This window comes from Setaria italica, chromosome V (assembly GCF_000263155.2).
Source record: "Setaria italica strain Yugu1 chromosome V, Setaria_italica_v2.0, whole genome shotgun sequence".
Taxonomy (NCBI): Eukaryota; Viridiplantae; Streptophyta; class Magnoliopsida; order Poales; family Poaceae; genus Setaria; species Setaria italica.
This window is the reverse complement of record NC_028454.1, coordinates 25,468,283-25,474,282: the sequence shown is the minus strand read 5'-3', so window position 1 is coordinate 25,474,282 and position 6,000 is coordinate 25,468,283.

Sequence of the window (6,000 nt, the reverse complement as noted above, 5' to 3'; positions counted from 1 at the left end):
ATTTCAGTAGCCCAATGGTATTCCATATAGGCCAACCACTCCCTATTTGTGTTCTACAACTAATAAGGATTCCATTTTGCACCAGAAACCATATAACCTTTGCACTGGATTTTCCTGAAATTTGCTCCAAACATTGCTAATTAACACTGTTTTCAGACTTAGAATTTATGCAGCTCCGAGAGTTGGCCGAAATAGCTAGAGTGCTGACTTTGAGCTTTGATTTACATTTGATTCTTTTGCTATCTCTGAGCAACAACACCTTATTAAACATGTCCAAGGATCATACTTCACCGCTGTCTAGTTGCCTTTGCTCACTTACTTGAAAGATTGGGCAGAATTCGGTTTCAAAAATAGATACTCATCATGTTTTCCAGACTTAGAGTTATTTCAGCGAGGAGCTCGAATTCTGCTCAATTGCTGACTTTTGGCTCCAATTTAAATTCAAACCTTCCACTATCTCTGGACAACAACTATTCATTTACCTTCTCCATAGTCCATATTACACTAATGTCCAAAAACATCTGCTCACTTTTAAGGAAATTTCTCCAGAAATTGGTTCTAAATGCAGGTACTCAATACCAATTTCAGACTTAACCAATTTCCAGCAAGGTCGCCTATTGTAACAAAGTGCCAACTTTAGGCCTCTATTTAAAATGGTTCCCTCCACTATTCCTGATCAACAACACCCAAATTTTGGAGTCCAAAGTTCATACTTCAACATGGTATAGTTGCCCTGATTTACTTATTTGAGAAATTTACCAGAATTCACTTTCCAAACTGGACCCTGAGCTGTTTTTCTGATTTCTTGTTTTCGGACGGTGAATAGTAAACGTAGCTTTTCATTTCCTTCTCCGATTTCTTTTGAGTGTTTAGGATCAAATATTATTCCAAATTGTTTACCCTCAAGTTCTAATCATCTTTACACTTCCACTCTATATTTTTGCCGAATTTTTCTGAATTTCAGATGCAAAATTCAAATTTCGGCCAAATTTGACCCGAATTTGATTTTCGGTCAATTTCTTTTTCCTTTCTTCTCGAATTGCTTCCAACTCCTCCAAGTTACTTTGATGACTAAAATGGCGGTTGTTACAGCCCCTCCCCCTTAACAGAATCTCGTCCCGAGATTCCCGGGGTTAAACCCTTGGTTTTGAGAATAGAAAGGAAACTGCGTCAGGTTAACTATTTCTTCTTTTTCTGTACAAGGATAGTGGGGGTGGTGGCTTTTTGTTCATCTGTTTCTGACGGTCCCAATATTTCTGGATATTTAGACTCTAGGTCTTCAGTCTGTCCCAAGTAGCTTCATCTGGAACATGATCCTCCCATGGCACCTTGTAGAATCCGATATTCTTAGTTTGAGTATCGTTGATCTTTCGATTCAGAATTTTCATACAGACCAATATATTTCGGAGCTTAATTTTTCCTTTTGACTCCAAATCGGTGTACTCCTTTCATCGGGGATATTCCGAAATGTACAAAGTCTCAAAATAAAGTTCCAACGATCCTCTTCTCTTATAAAAAATAATTTTTCTGTTAGGACTGAGCTATTTCAAGGTTCTTACAATTTTTCTGAACTTTCTCCTTAACTTTAAATGACTAGATCTGGTCCAAATATACTCTTTCTCTTGATTCCGATCAAAGTCAAAGCAAACCTTTTTCCCATTTCTTTGAGAAGGTAAGAGCACAGGCTCAAAGCATATCTTTTTCTGTCTAACCAAGCATCCTTTGCTCTTAATAAGGGTAGTTCCCATTGTCTCATGCATTTGTTTCAAGAATCCAGAGACGAATTGAGAACCTCAATTAAGGACACTTGTCTTGGGTACTCCATGTAACGATACTACCCGAGACATATAAAGTTCTACATGAACTGGCATACGGTAAATGGTTGTAAAATCCAGGGAAATGTCTTCCTGCTTCCATTCAGGAATGGTTAAGGGTTGCAATAAGTCGACCGATTTCTGATATATAGCTTTCACCTTTGGACACATATCACCTTCAGATACATACTTGGCTATTTCCCTTTTCATTCTTGTCCACCAAAATCATTGCTTCATGTGTTAATATATCTTAATACTGCCCGAGTGCATAGAGAATCCTAATAACAAGCTTCATCTAAGATCTCCTTTCTCAAGCCCATTTTCTTGAATACTATTATTTAGTTTTTGAAATAGAACACCCTCTTTTCACCCTGGTAAAACAAGTAACATCACTTTAGCTCACTCATTTCTGAAATATTTTTATTCCTTTGTCCTTCTTCTGAGCTTGTTCTATCTTTTTCTTTAAGGTATTGTGCAAGATATGGTTATGCAGGGTATATTAGTTTTGTTCGGATGATACAATCTCTAGTTTATAATCTTGGATTAGTTTCAGCCATCTCATGCCTCATATCCAGATCTGACTTCGATAGCGTCCGGCTATCGTAAGAAAACTTCTTACTTCATGAACAGTTGTTAACGACTTATGTCCTTGACCTTTCCAAGATCCACTTCAATTCCTTACTCGGACAAAACAGGCCTAATGAACGGAACCTTCTTTAGCCAAAACTCACACTTACTAAACTTGACATATAGTCGATGCTCCGGAATCTATCCAATTCAATGCGCAAATGCTCCGCATATTCTCCTTTATTCTCGTTCGTCAAAACCTTTGCTTCAAAGCTTGACACATCTCATTATTCTCTGGATTCCATGCAAACTCTACTTTTTAGAAACTTGTTAACATTCATATAATGCTCATGTCCCTTCCTTCTAGTTAAGGAACTTCTTTTTTTTTTTAATAGACTTTTGACCCGATCCTTGGCGTGAAATTTGAGCCTTCTCATTCATAATTCCCCCTTACTTTCAGGTACTCATGGGTTTGTCGAACAGGGAGTATTATCTGGGTTCTGGATAACCCATGGCTGCTAGGATAATTGTCATCGGGGTCTATAAGTAGATCTAGCAGGTTCTTGGTAGACAACCTTTCAACTCCTGAGGACTATTTTCAGATGCCTTGAAAGAAATGTCCTCCCATTCCAAGGATTCCTCCCTTCCAAGGGGTTTGTCCAAAGCTCTTATCTTTCCTGGGGATTACTATGTTCATGGCAGATCTATGATCTGTAAAATTACTTGGAGACAATTCCTTTTCTCAGACTCAGTGTTCATATATTCGGGAGCATATTGTGCCAGATGGTCAATTGCATTTAGATACTTCCGAACATTCTGGTGTCCCTGCTAAACCTTTTAGAAGTTGTTCCAGTTGCACTCTTATAATCCTTTTTAGCAGAAACTAGGTACAATAATTGTCTCGAAATCTTCTCAAGCTATCTCCTTTTTGACGGATTGTCTAGCCAGATAGCTGGTCCATCATATGCCTGCGGAACCTTGGAGTTAATGTCCTGCAAACTCAATCTTTTGAGTTTCCGTACATCAAAGAATCACACATGTATCCATATATAATGTTTGGATTTACGTGTAATTCTGCAACAATTTATCTCATGTTCATATAATGATTAGAGGCTGACATGTGCAGGCAAATGCCACTCTTAGTAGCTTTAACAAGCATAAGTAGACTACGTCATCTTCTTCTAAATCTGCTCCAGAAAACTCCTGGCATTCTTTTGAACATCAAGGATATGAAGTATCTGGTCGGGAAAATTCTTCTAAATGAAGATTTTAATGCTTACTCCATTGCAGAACACAAGATCTGCTAGCTTTTTCCCGTTAGCGTCTCTGCCAGCAATACTCCAAAACTGTACACATCTTCTCAGAGCTTTACATTCTGACATAAAACTCCCATCGGTGCCTTATATGTTCGTGCCAAAAACCTTCATAGCCATCAATCCGGTTTACCTAGATTAGCTTTCTTCCGTAAACTGAACTATAGCTTCCTTTTCTAATTAAAGACTCTATAAAATTCTCAATGACCTGAACTCAATCCTTGTAGAAAACTTTACAGAAATTCTTACTTGAAGAAACCAACGGTGTTTACATTATGAAGGACTTTCTCTACTGAAGTATAAGGCATCACGATAATATGAATAGTGCCACGAGATCAACGATGGGGATACATAGTTTAACCCAAACCTTTTAATCTTGCTGTATGCAAAGAAACAACAGCACATGTGGGTATATGCAGCTCACATACTCCGCCGCAAGGACCTTGATTGCCATCGAGTGTAACAGTTGTAACCTTTTTAAATCACTCGGCACTTTTCCCATGAGATGATTGTGAGACGAATTTAGCGGACGGAGAACTTGTAGATCACATAGAGCAGCTGGGATAGTACCTATCCAGTTGTTGTGGGAAAGGTTAAGAATAGTGTCTTCCCAAAAGTTGGTGGTTTTGATACTGCTTCAATTCCCAACAACCACGTTAATTCCCTATATTCTGAATGTCCCTATTTAGCAGTCTAGCCTGCTCAACTCTTGAATTCATAAGACTAACAATAGCATCAACCAAGGTAAGAATTTATGGTGGCTCTACATCACAAGTTCTGACCCGGATTAAAATGTGTCTTCTTGGGTCCGACATTCTGGGGTCACAAAAAATCCATCAGATCGAAACTCATTAAACTTCCTCTGGTTCTTTAATATCATTATTCCCTGCATCTTGCAAATCTTGGTATATGTTTCTCTTAAACAACCCCCTCAACATTGTCCTTAGCTAACAGTTGATTAGGTTCTATATGACTCTTTCTAAATTCTCTTCCATTTCCATACCAAGACTATCCAGATTCTCGTAAACATGCAGATCTACTTTTTAAGATGACAGTTCAATTATACCCATATCGTTACCCACAATATCCTTCTTTCCTTTTACTACAACCGGGACGATCAGATGTTGCCTTTGCTTTCCATGGTTTTCTGATACACCTCCGAGGCATCAATTCAATGGATTCCTGAGCTTTCGTCAATTGACCTTATATTTACCCAATTTCTTTAACTGCTTTCCTCATATCTTTTCCCATATTACGATCTCGTGCAAGAGCTGCCTTTTTACTTATATCGAATCATATGGAGTATCATTTTCCCTCATCTTTGAACCTTCATTCCTTTCTCTTTAATAATATTACTGGAACAGGCATCTTGATGAAGAGTATACATTGAAGTATTTTAATCTCATGAAGCGATTGCAGTAACGTCGTGCTCCATTTGAGAAAATCCTTTAAACCTTTATACAATGCTTCCAATACTATGGTCCTGATTTCTGATCCCATAACTCTTGTCAGACTGGATCCAATTTATTCCTTATTCTTCTCACACCAGACAGTTTAAGTTGTCCTAATTGCTTATCCAAATAAGGTTTGGTGTCCATCCGTCTGTCTTGATCTTCTCTTCTGCAGTTCTCTGTTGCATCGACCCCCTTACTACGTCTAGTTTCTATTACACGGGACGGGTTTAGGTCTAACGGCACTCTCCAAACCCAAAAGTTTTGAAACATGCAATGCAAACATGATGCGACGATTCCTACGTGCTTTCAGACTCATATACACACTCGTAGAAAAATTGGTGGCATCGTAATCTCTCCCTAAATAATAGACTACCGAATACTAGCGACACGCAGCAAACAGTTAGCATTTGCAAAACAATCAACCGGTTAACACTACTGCCACCTGTGACTCTTATTTTTATTATTTCAAAATAGAGTCTCAGTGTTTAAAAAGTAATATATGTTGATTATCCCAACCTACGGCTCTGATACCAGCTGTGGCGGAACCGCCCAACTTAAGCTGGTTTAAGTGCGCCTAATCGCTGTCGGAACAGCAATTATCCGAAACGCACCTAAAACAGCATAAGTCCGGTAGTCCGTCGAGTGTCCCTAGGACTCCTCGAAGGATCCACGATGTGTCTCATAGCCATACATCAGGATAATATCCGCGATGAGATAGTATCAACAAATATTACATTTTTAAAGACATAACAAAGGTACGATATATTACAACCATAGTTTCAAACAACTTAATCGTGCAAGTCAGCGTGGTTCTAAGAATTTAAAACCAGTCCGGAAGAAAAAATAAACATT